The sequence below is a fragment of the Thamnophis sirtalis genome, unplaced genomic scaffold, assembly GCF_051295495.1.
Source record: "Thamnophis sirtalis isolate CommonGarterSnake01/CBP01778 unplaced genomic scaffold, rThaSir2_p1.2 scaffold_1, whole genome shotgun sequence".
Classification (NCBI taxonomy): domain Eukaryota; kingdom Metazoa; phylum Chordata; class Lepidosauria; order Squamata; family Natricidae; genus Thamnophis; species Thamnophis sirtalis.
Window position 1 is genome coordinate 176338204 of NW_028261381.1, and position 12580 is coordinate 176350783.

A 12580-nucleotide genomic window follows, 5' to 3' on the forward strand; every position below is an offset into this window, starting at 1 on the left:
GGAAGCTTCGTCCCTGGAAGCTTTCAAGAAGAGACTGGGCTGCCATCTGTCAAAAATGGTGTCGGCTCTCTTTAGACAGGGGTTGGACTAGATGACCTACAAGGTCCCTCTCCCCAACTCTGTTAATCTGTATCTATCCAGGCATATTTTCAACCAGCCTTGGGACCCCCTGCACTGAGCCAAAGCCCCTTTTAGGAGGCTTAACGCGACGCCTGCCCTTCGCGTCCGCCTCCGTCCTTAACCCGCGTGTCCGAAGAGACACGGGTTCAAGAATCGACACTCCTCGAGGAACAGTCCTGCGTTTTCAACAGCTGGCCATTGTGCGTTTCCCAGCAGATTTGTGTGTGGTCTCCTTTGACACACGGGGAGAGGTTGGTACGGCGGGTTTTGGGCGGGGTGGTAACCTGTTTCGGGGCAGCCGCGGCCGTTGCGACACCCAGCTCTGTACCGTGGCCTACTTTTAGGAAGAAACGTGGGTGGCAAGCTCGCCTTCTCCAGAAGGCTCGAGGGGGTGAGGAGGAGACCCGCCCCATCCGAGTGCCCTCTAAGCGGACTAGCCGGCTCGTCTGGATTTCACCCGGCAGTTGGCACGGCTGTGCCTTTCATGTTGGCATGTGCTTATTTGGGGGAAGCAGCCTGGCGCTGGGTTGAGCTGCCCGACTGGTTCTCACAGCCCTGCCTAACACCTGCCCCGCAGAGGAGAGGAGAAGGGCCCATTCTTGTGGGGGTGCCACCCCCGTCCTGAAGCCAACACGTGTCGTACGCAAACACCCATCTTGGAGGTTTCCTCCCCACCCCCCGAAACTCCTTCTTCTTTGACAGGGGGTCCTCAAATTACGACCGCAGCTGAAATATTGGTTCCACCACAAAACCGCGTTCGACTAAAGCGCGCTTGACAAAACCGCGTAGCTGACGTCATCACAGGGCGACGACAGCGCGGAGACAGAAACACGCTGTAAACGCTAAACCTAAAATTAACCCCTAAACCTAAACCTAACCCCCCTAAACCTAATCCTAAACCTAACCCTTAACCTAAACCTAAACCTAAACCTAACCCTAAACCTAACCCTTAACCCTAAACCTAATCCTAATCCTAACCCTTAACCTAACCTTAAACCTAACCCTAACCCTTAACCTAACCCTAACCTAACCCTAAACCTAACCCTTACCTTAACTTGAATTGGCTTGCTTTTAAAGCGCCCTTCTTTCTCCGCGCTCGCTGTTGTCGTCCTGTTGATGATGTCAGCGACGCGGTTTAATCGGGCGCGCTTTAGTCGAGCGCGGTTTTGTCGTGCCACGGAAATATCTCTTTGCTGCTCAGAAAATTTTGCCCCCCTGTTGGAAGGCCTTTTCTGTTCACAGTCGATAACAGTGGTGGATTCCTAACAGTTTGGACCGCTTCGGCTGAAGTGGTCTGTCGGCCTGGGTGGCTGGAACCGGCAGCCGTCCCAAGCCTGCCACGCCCTCGAACCAGTTACCCGGTCTCTCCTGCTGTCGGTGGCATGCGCAGAACAGTTTTCAGTCAACTGCGCGTGCGCAGCAATGTGCGGCGGGCAGGTGGGCCACGCAAGCGAAACTAGTAGCGCACGCAAACGCCTTCTCAGCGAACCGGTAATAAACCGGTTCGGAACACACATACCGTCACTGGTTGTTAAGTGAATCCCTGCCATTGTTAAGTGAGTGACGTGTTGGTGAAGCGAATCTGGCTTCCTGGATGGACTTTGCTGGCTGTTTGCAGGGAGGTTAGGAAGGCCGTGGTGGACCACCTTGCATAAGGTAGTCCTCGCCTTACGGCCACAACCGAGCCCAGATTTTCCTTGTGGCGAAGCGAGACAGCCGTGAAGTGAGTTTGGCCACCATTTTAGCATTGTTAAACGAAACTGCAGTTGTTAAATTAAACCGTTGTTAAGTGAATATGGCATCCCCACTTCCTTTGTTCGTCGGACCCCCAAGGAGATCCTGTGACCCCAGGACACGCAAGCGTCATAAATACGAGTCGGTTGCCAAGCGTCTGAATTTTGATCGCGTGACCACGGGGAGACTGCAATGGTCGTAAACGTGAAAATCCCTATTTTTTCAGGACTGTTGTAACTTTGAACGGTCACTAAATGAACCAAACGCTATAAGTTGAGAACTACCTGTATTCAATGCGAGGGATTTTATCATGAGAAGAACCTCTGAGCAGGGAGTGTAGAGGAAGGTCCCAAGTCAAATTTACAAAGGAAGATTAGAGTAGAATAGAGTAGAATAGAATAGAATAGAATAGAATAGAATAGAATAGAATATATATATTGGAATGAAGAATAGAATAGAATAGGGAATAAAGGAAGAGAAGAATATACTATAGAATAGAATAGAATAGAATAGAATAGAATAGAATATATTGGAATGAAGAATAGACTAGAATAGGGAATAAAGGAAGAGAAGAGAATATACTGTAGAATAGAATAGAATAGAATAGAATATATTGGAATGAAGAATAGAATAGAATAGGGAATAAAGGAAGAGAAGAGAATATATTGTAGAATAGAATAGAATATATTGGAATATAGAATAGAATAAGGAATAAAGAAGAGAAGAGAATATACAATAGAATAGAATAGAATATATTGGAATGAAGAATAGAATAAAGAAGGAAGAGAAGAGAATATATTGTAGAATAGAATAGAATATATTGGAATGAAGAATAGAATAGAATAAGGAATAAAGAAGGAAGAGAAGAGAATTTTCTATAGAATAGAATATTGGAATGACTAGAATAGAAGAATAGAATATATTGGAATGAAGAATAGAATAGAATATCAGAATGAATAGAATAGAATAGGAATATTGGAATGAAGAATAGAATAGAATAAGGAATAAAGAAGGGAGGGAAGAGAATATACTTTAGAATAGAATAGAATATTGGAATGAATAGAATAGAATATTGGAATGAAGACTAGAATAGAAAAGAATAGAATAGAACATAGAATAGAAGAGGAGAATAGACTAGGAGAAGAGAGAATAGAATAGAATAAAGTTGAATTGGCATACATTAAAGTGAAATTTCATTGCATGCAGTTCTGAAACGGTCACCACATCCAATATATACTACATAATATCACAGAATAAATAAATACATACAGATAAATACAGAATTATGCATACATATATGTCAAATATGGGTTGGGGTTCGAATTGAGACATTGAGGGGGAAATTTACACTCGGCGCCCTCCTGGAAGTGGTGCAGCTCAGCTTTGCACAGGATTGCCACCTGCTTCCTGGCCCCCGTAGGTTTCACAGAATGACAAGAGCCGGAAGGGACCTTGGAGGTCTTCTAATCCAACTCCCTGCTCAAGCAGAAGCAGACCCTCTAGCACTCAGGACGAAGTCCCTCTGCTGGAAAAGGAATCCCCCCCCCCTGTAGGGTCTCCCCCCCACCCATGTTTATATGAGATGCGTGGCAAATTACCGAGACGGGTGCAGAAAAATCAGATGAGGATGGGACCAGGCAGATGGCATAAGAAGAACCGTGGTAGTGCAGTGCTTGGAATGCAGCATTGCAGGCTGACTCTGCCCATTGCCAGCAGTTCGATCCTGACCGGCTCAAGGTTGACTCGTCCTTCTGAGGTCGGTAAAATGAGGACCCAGATTGTTGGGGGGCAACAGGCTGACTCCGTAAACCACTTAGAGAGGGCTGTAAAAACACTGCGAAGCGGTATATAAGCCTAAGCACTATTGCTACCTACAGAGATCAACAGAATCAAGGAAATAAGCCGTGGGAACAAGAACCACCTCCGACTTCCTGCCGGCTTCCCCACTGACTTTCCTTGGGAGAAGTTGGCAGGAAGCATCGGAGATCACGATCAGTGTGATTGCTAACTACCATCTATCTACGTATCATATCTCCATCTGTCTGCCTATATCTTCCGTCTATCTACAATATCTATCACTGTCTGTTTATCTTTCTATATCGTATCTGTCTGTCTGTCTATCATCCGTCTTTCAACACTGAAAGTTCTTAAGAGGAGATTGGGCAACCATATGTCTGAAATGGTATAGGGCGGTGTTGGCGAACCTTTTCGGCACTGAAACTAGAATGTGTGTGTGTGTATGCCGGAAAGCGGAAGAGCAGCTAGTCTTTGTGTGCGTGGGAGCTCCAGAACTGGAAGAGCAGCTGGCGATGGTGCGGGGCCCAGAGAGAGACGGCTTTCTGTGTCCACCTCTGGCACGCGTCTCATAGGTTCACCATCACTGGTATAGGGTTTCCTGCCTCAGCAGGGAGTTGGACTAGAACCATGATGGGCGAACCTATGGCATACGTGCCGAAGTGGCACGCCGAGCCATGTCGCCTGGTACGTGCGGCGTTGCCCGTTCCTCTTCCGGGTTTCTGGCACGCCTACTTGCACGATAATCAGCTAGCCTTCGTGCTGAGGCAGTGCCAGAAAGTGGAAGAGCTGGCCTTTCGTTTTTTCGGCATGAGCATGGCGTGCCGGCCAGCTGATCACCATGCATGCGTGCCGGTAACTGGATGTCTAGCTGGCTGGCACGCACCTGTGTGCCGGAAACCAGAAGTTCATTTTCCAGTGCGCGCATGCCCCCTGGGCGGTTCTTCTTCTGGGTCGCAGCCCAGGCGAGTGTGTCCGTGAAGTGTGCACCTGAGAGACCGCCTCCTGCCGATCACCTCCCATAGACTGATTAGATCTCACAGGTTAGGTCTCCTCTGGATTCCATCTGCCAGCCAATGTCGGCTGGCGACTCCCCGGGGGAGAGCCTTCTTTGTTGCAGCTCCAGCCCTTTGAAACGACCTCCCCGTGGAGATCCGGACCCTTACTACCCTTCCGGCCTTCCGCAAAGCTGTTAAGTCCTGGCTGCTCCAGCAGGCCGGGGAGGCTCTCGAAATATCCAGCCCCACGGAAACTGTGACTGTTGTGTATTTTAAAGTGTTGTTTTGTGTATTTATCCCCTTCCCTTGTTTATTGTAAGCCGCCCGGAGTCCTTCGGGAGTGGGTGGCATACAAGACCAATAAACAACAACAACAACAACACTCCCTTTTCAACACTCCATGCCCAAAAGGTTCACCACCACTGGACTAGAAAGTCTCTAAGGTCCCTTCCAACTCGGCTATTATTTTCTGTTCTTTATCATCGAGTCTACCTACCTACCCACCCATTCATCCATCCATCCATCGGTTGTATCCCCAGTTGGGGGGTCCCCCGGAGATGTAATAGTATGTGGGCATGGATCTTGGGAGATGGGGGGAACACATGCTGCTTAGAGAATGGTCAGATACAAGATAGCCTAGCCTGCAGTTGCATAAAGGATGGAGAAAGAGGCTTAAAAGGGACCTTCCTACTGCAATGCGCTCTACATGGGACAGCCCTTGAAGAGCATTCGGAGACTTCAACTCGTCCAGAATGCAGCCGCGTGAGCGATTGTGGGTGCACCTCGGTACACCCACGTTACACCTATCCTCCGCGAGCTGCACTGGTTACCGATCGGTCTCCGGATACGCTTCAAGGTGCTAGTCGTCACTTATAAAGCCCTTCATGGTATTGGACCTGGGTACTTGAGAGACCGCCTGCTGCCTATTACCTCCCAAAGACCCATTAGATCACACAGGGTCGGCCTCCTCCGGGTTCCGTCCACCAGCCAATGCCATCTGGCTACTACCCGGGGGAGGGCCTTCTCTGTGGCGGCTCCGGCCCTTTGGAACGAACTCCCCGCAGAGGATTCGGACCCTCACCTCTCTCCAGGCCTTCCGAAAAGCCGTTAAAACCTGGCTGTGTCGGCAGGCCTGGGGTCGATGAGTTCCCTTCCCCTCTCGACCTGTGTGGCTGGTGGTTATTTTAAATGCTCGCATTGTACTTTTGTGTTCCCTTCCCCCTTGAGTTGTTCGCCGCCCTGAGTCCCTCTGGGAATAGGGCGGCATATAAATAAAACAAATCTCAATCTCAATCTCTCTTCCCTAGTAGTTTCTCAGGATGTAGAGGAAGGGGGAGAAGAGATGCTGCCTAGGGAAGAGGCCACATAGCCCTTTGCTGCATAACGGTGGAAAAAGCAGCTTAGAAGGGACCCTCCCTAGTTTCTCGGGATGTAAAGAATGAGGGGGAGGGGGAGAGAGATGCTGCATAGGAAACAGTCAGATAAGAGGCCGCATGGCCCTCTGCTGTATAACGGCGGAAAAAAGCAGCTTAAAAGGGACCCTCCCTGGTTTCTCAGGATGTAGAGGAGGGAGGGGAGAGGTGCTGCTTAAGGAACAATCAGATAAGAGGCCGTATAGCCCTTTGCTGCACAACGGTGGAAAATGCACCTTAGAAGGGACCCTCCCTAGTTTCTTGGGCTATAAAGTGGGGGAAGAAATACTGCCTAGGGAAAGGATCTCCAACACACACACCCAGGCTGTGGCCCACTACCAAGCCTTAAGGAGTTCAGAACTGGTCCACAGAAGGGGGTGACCGAGCGTGTGCATGCATGGGTCCCCGTTTTCATGACGCCTGTGTAAATGGAGCTGCACATACGTGTTCCTCACCACTCACGCATAACCATCTCCTCTGCCCTCCCTTCTCCAGTCTGCCAGAAAGCAATAGCAATAGCAGTAGACTTATATACCGCTTCATAGGGCTTTCAGCCCTCTCTAAGCGGTTTACAAAGAGTCAGCATATTGCCCCCAACAATCTGGGTCCTCATTTTACCCACCTCGGAAGGATGGAAGGCTGAGTCAACCCTGAGCCGGTGAGATTTGAACCGCTGAACTGCTGATCTAGCAGTAGCCTGCAGTGCTGCATTTAACCACTGCGCCACCTTGGCTCTGGTTGGAGGTTGGAGACTTATCCATCTAGAGCAGTGTTTCTCAACCTTGGCAACTTGAAGATGTCCGGACTTCAAGTCCCAGAATTCCCCAGCCAGCATTCGCATTAAGCATTCGCTGGCTGGGGAATTCTGGGACTTGAAGTCCAGACATCTTCAAGTTGCCAAGGTTGAGAAACACTGATCTAGAGAATAGATGGATAAGAGGACTGCATAGCCCTGTGCTGCGTAACATATGGAGAAAGACACTTGGGAGGAATCCTCCCTAATTTCTCAGGCTGTAAAAGGGGGGGGGGGCAGGAGAATTGCAGTCTCAGACTTTTTTTTTTTAGAAATTTTTTTATTGTTTTGATTAAACAAAAAACACACACACACACAAACACAAAAAGCATCATCCTTCGTTACATCTTGCAGAAAGGGTATCAATTGGTTACCAATACATTTCGTGCATTTCTTCCATAATCCTTACATATGCTTCATTCCAATTGAATTGTACATTTTAAATAAAAAAAAAGAAAATTTTATGTATTTTACTGTCCCTGCACCGCAATTCTCATTTAATTACGGTTATTTAAACATGTTTTTTAATCTAGAATCATTTGTATTCCAAGACACAACCACCTACTGGCATTCCTTTGCAATTTCAATAAATCTCCAATAACATTACATCTTTATGACATATTCTGAAATAAATTCAATTAAGTAAGATATCGGAGCATTTCCCCCCCCCCATAGCACACCTGTATGTATCATTAATTTATTTATTTATTTAAGTTTGTATGCCGCCCACTCTCTAGAGACTCAGGGCCTCAATATTATCATTTACATTTCTTTGTTATTATTGTAGTTGACTAAGAATTATTTACTGTTTATCTCACCTCTCCTCTCCACAGGCCCACACAGGATTATACCTTTATAACCATCTTTAAACAAAAAATTATTAATAAGATTTATAGGTCTTTTCCCTCAATCTCAAATTGGTTAGTTGCGTGTTAATAAGATAGACATTAAAAATCTAAGACAATCCAAGAGATGTTAACATTTTTACTTAACAATCACCGGAGTACACATTAGTATTTCCTTATTTTTATCACATCTCCTCTCTTCTGACTCAAATTATTTATATCTTCGTAACGAAATCTAATCTGTTGTTGCCACCTTACAATAAAGTGCCGTTTCCCCCCCGAAAATAAGACAGGGTCTTATTTTTTTTGACCCCCAAAATAAGCGCTTGGACTTATTTTCGGGGAGATCTTATTATTTTGGAGGTGCAGGAGGTGGCGAGCGTGGTCACCTCATCGCTGCGGCCATGTTGCGCTGTTGCAGCACCGAGTCGCGTGGCTGAACCCTGTTGCTCTTTTTGCGACGGCCAATAGCATGACCGAAGGGGCACAATGGCAAGGGTTGCGGAAGCGGCTGTTAGGTAAAGGCGCGTGGGGCATGTTCCCCCCCACCCAACCCCCTCCGGCCTCACCTCATGTTGTTTGCGCAGCCAGCAACCAGAGGAAATACAATGATGATAGATAGATAGATGATAGATAGATAGATAGATAGATAGATAGATAGATAGATGATTGATAGAAGAGATAGATGATAGATAGATAGATAGATAGATAGATAGATAGATAGATAGATAGATTTATACCCTCTGTTGAGCTTCGAATTTGAGCTTGTATTCTGATTGGCTGTCAGACTCCCATGGGGCCATGCAGGGTCAACTCTGTAGGCTGTCCTGAGTCCCAGGCTTGGTTGAGCCTTGCTGGGTGATGATATAATGAAAGGGCTTTAGGATTCCTATTATGGCTCTGTTTGAAGGAGGTAGATCTTTGTTATGTAGAGTGGACTGGCTCAGGCCTTAATGACCCATTGACAAAGGTGGGAGGGGTTTGAGTTCCTGCCTCCCTTTTAGGGGGGGAAATATTCTGCCCTTTGAATATTTCCTAAAATATCTCATTTTCCTAGGGGAGGGGTGGGGGCTGACTTCCTACACAGACAAGTGATTCTCCAGTCCCTTCTGCAAAAACTCCAGTGATGGAGCTCCCACTACTTCTGGTGGCAAACTGTTCCGCTGGTTAATTGTTCTCCTTGTTAGGAATTTTCTCCTTAATTCCAGGTTGCTTCTCTCCTTATACAATACAATAGCAGAGTTGGAAGGGACCTTGGAGGTCTTCTAGTCCAACCCCCTGCCTAGGCAGGAAACCCTACACCGTTTCAGACAAATGGCTATCCAACATCTTCTTAAAGACTTCCAGTGTTGGGGCAATCACAACTTCTGGAGGCAACTTCTGTTCCACTGGTTAATTGTTCTAAGGATCAGGAAATTCCTCCTCAGTTCTAAGTTGCTTCTCTCCTTGATTAGTTTCCACCCATTGCTTCTTGTTCTGCCCTCAATGGCGGGGACCGGCTGCGTATACACTTAAATATTTTGGGGGAGGGCTTATTTTAGTCCATGCGCTCAACAGCCCGATTGGGCTTATTATCAGGGGAGGTTTTATTTTCAGGAAAACAGGATGTTTTTTTTAAAATGTCTTCACTTTCTGTGTTAAGCATGGGAAACATTTCACTTTAAACCCATTTGCGCTGGAAATGTCCGAAAATGTCCCTTGGACCAGGGACATTGGCAAACTTTTAAGACTGATGGACTTCAACTCCCAGAATTCCCCAGCACAGCGCCGTGACGGGCTCATGGGATCTGATTGTTTTTGAGAAAGTGACAAAGTTTTACTCTGAATTAGGTGAAAACCAGTGGTGAGATTTAAATAATTTAACAACTGGTTCTCTGCCCTAATGAGCAGCTGGGTAGGCGGGGCTCGGTGGTCATGTGACTGGGTGGGTGTGGCCAATTCAATGTCACTCAGATCGATGGGCGCTTCACCTTAGTTTTTACAATGGTAATCAGGGTTAACCGGAGAGGCAGTTTCTGTAAGCAGGGCAATAAAGATCAGGCTAGAAACAACACCAGAATGTTTCCTTCCTGCCTTCCTTTACAGGGATCAGCCCTGTAAAGTGGAAAGAAACTAAATTAGATTTCTTCCAAAAATTGGTTCTCTGAACTACTTAGAAAGTTACCAACCGGTTCTCTCGAATAGGTGCGAACCGGCTGAATCCCACCACTGGTGAAAACTGCAGGAAACTTCAGAGTTGGTTTTCCACCAGATCGGTGCCGGTATGATACTATATCCCAGTGTTTCTCAACCTTGGCCACTTGAAGATGTCTGGACTTCAACTCCCAGAATTCCCCAGCCAGCATTCACTGGCTGGGGAATTCTGGGAATTGAAGTCCAGACATCTTCAAGTGGCCAAGGTTGAGAAACACTGCTATATCCAATCAAGTGATTCTTTGAGGAATCTACCGGCCTCGGAGTTTTTGCTTGCAGTGTGGATCTATGACTTGGAACTCTGACATTGAGTAGGACGGATTCGTCTGGTCTACCACTCAGGGGCTAACCCAAGAGACTTTAAAAAAATGTCACTCGAGGATAGAAAAGGGACAGAAAACCAGGCCCTGCTCAGCAGTTTTGCATCTGAATCGTCCGAAACACCGATCCATCATTCGGAGTGCAAGGGCGCTGCGCAGGTTCATCGGAGCGTAAATGTTTTGCCGGCTTCCTTTGTTTCCAGTTCCCCTGTACGTTTCTCTTGTTTCTCTGCCACCATCTTGCAGTGTGTTTCTCTCTGTTTCTCAGCTGGAGGTTGTGAAATTGTTCACTTCCCCAAAATGCGTGTGTGTCCCCGCCTCACACACACCCTTTGCTTCAGTTGAGAGTCGTCCCCCACTTCTCCTCCTCCTCCTCGTCCTCCCAGCAAAAGAAAGGTACGGAGAAGACATATTTGCCTCCATGAGGACAGGTGGCTTGCTGGATTTTGTGTCCTGAGAGCCGGAAAGCTCATCTCCGGCCAGGGCTAGTCACCTTGTCAATCATCCCCTGGCAGCAGGGATTACGACGAGAAGCCGCTCTGCTCGGATTTACACGGGTGGTTCTCTCTACTGACCCTTCTTAAAACCCCAGGGGGTCGGGAAGAGATTGGGGACTCTTCCAAAGCCCCCCCCCCCAAACGCATACAGTTAGTCCTCAACTTACAAGCAGCATTGAGCTCAAATTTTCGGTTGCTGAGTGAGACCATGCTGAGGAGACAAGAGTCTTTCTGTGACTGCAATAGAGACAGTCCTCAAGTTACAGCCACAGTTGAGCTCCAAATTTCCGTTGCTGAGTGAGACAACGCCCGAGGGAGCGCAGCAGCCCCTTCCGTGACAGGAATGCAGGTAGTCCTCGACTTACATCCGCATTTGAGCCCGGAATTTCCGTCGTTAAGCTAGAACAGCTGTCAAGTGAGTTTTGCCCCTCTTTTACGACCCTTTCTTGCCACCGTTGTTAAGTGAATCATCGAGCAACATAATGGTGAAGCAAATCTGTTGATTTTTGTCAGAATATCAGAGGACATACACATCCCGGAATCCTGCTACCGTCATAAATACGAGTCAGTTGCCAAGCATCCAAAGTTGAGTCATGTGACCATGGAGAGGCTGCAACGGTTGTTAAGTGTGACAATGGTTGTTGCTCCCCCCCCCCAGTGCCATCGTAACTTCGAACAGTCACTAAACAAGTGGGTGTGTGAGTCAAGGACTACTGGTACCCTATTGGCAAATCCTGTTGCCTCTCCATCTGATAAAAGTTTCTAGTCCTCAGTCATTCAGAAGCAGGCGTTAAGAGAAGTGCAGGAAAGTGCCTGATTTGAATCCAGACCCCCAATATTTCGTCAGATTGGTCTCTGATATGAACTGATGCCATTTAAGCCCCCTTACCCCCCCCCCCCCCGATTGCTTGAGTAGCGCCAGCTTAGAAAACACTTTTGGGCGGTGGGGGGCGTCTTTGAGAGAGGATCTCCCTCCCTCTTATGGTTCGGAGGGTGTAGTTCCTGGAGGTGCCAACAGAGGTCACTCTTGCTTGGGTCATCCTTGGATGGGCGGCCACCAGGAGATCTGCAAGCCTTCAATTAGACTGGGAGGCGAAGTAAGGCCGAAAGGGCTGTCCACTTCTGCTTGGCTTTCCTAGGAAAAAACCACATGGAGGTATTTGTGAACCTGGCAGGCTCGAAGGAGAATTTCCTTTCATGGAAGTTTGGAACGGCCTCCCATCTGGAAGAGGCATTAAGCCTGAGGAAATGATCCCTCGATGAAACCATTAACTGACATTTAATCTGCTTAATCAGCCTAACGCAAGGGTCTCCGAACAGGGCAATGTTAAGACTAGTGGACTTCAACTCCCAGAATTCCCCAGGCAGCCATGCTTATGGACTTCAACTCCCAGAATTCAGGTGCATGTCAGGTGCAATCCAAAATGGTGTGTGTGTTTGTGTGTGTATCCCTTGATTTATGATCCCAATTGGGGCCAGATTTTCCATTGCTAAGCAACAGGGGTTGTTAAGTTTATTGTGCCTGATTTTATGGCCATTTTTTGCCACGGTTGTTGAGCAAATTGCTGTGGTCGTTAAGTGAATCATGTGGTTGTTAAGTGAATCATGCGATTATTAAGTGAATTATGCAGTTGTTAAGTGAATTGTACAGATTAAGTTAATCATGCAGTTGTTAAGTGAATCATGCAGATTAAATGAATCATGTAGTTCTTAAATGAATCAGGCGGTTATTAAGCGAATCAGGCAGTTGTTGTGAATCATGCACTTGTTAAATGAATCATGCAGTTAAGTGAATTGTGCAGTTGTTAAGTGGATCCAGAAATGGAGTGGAAGATCACGGGCTCCCTGTGATTGGCTGCGTGACCCGACAAAAG

The 12580-nt window shown here is 47.2% G+C and overlaps 1 protein-coding gene across 1 annotated transcript in view; it reads left to right on the forward strand.

Moving 5' to 3' along the window:
- ZBTB7A (zinc finger and BTB domain containing 7A) overlaps window positions 1-12580 on the forward strand; it is a 74578-nt gene that overhangs the window by 41668 nt on the left and 20330 nt on the right.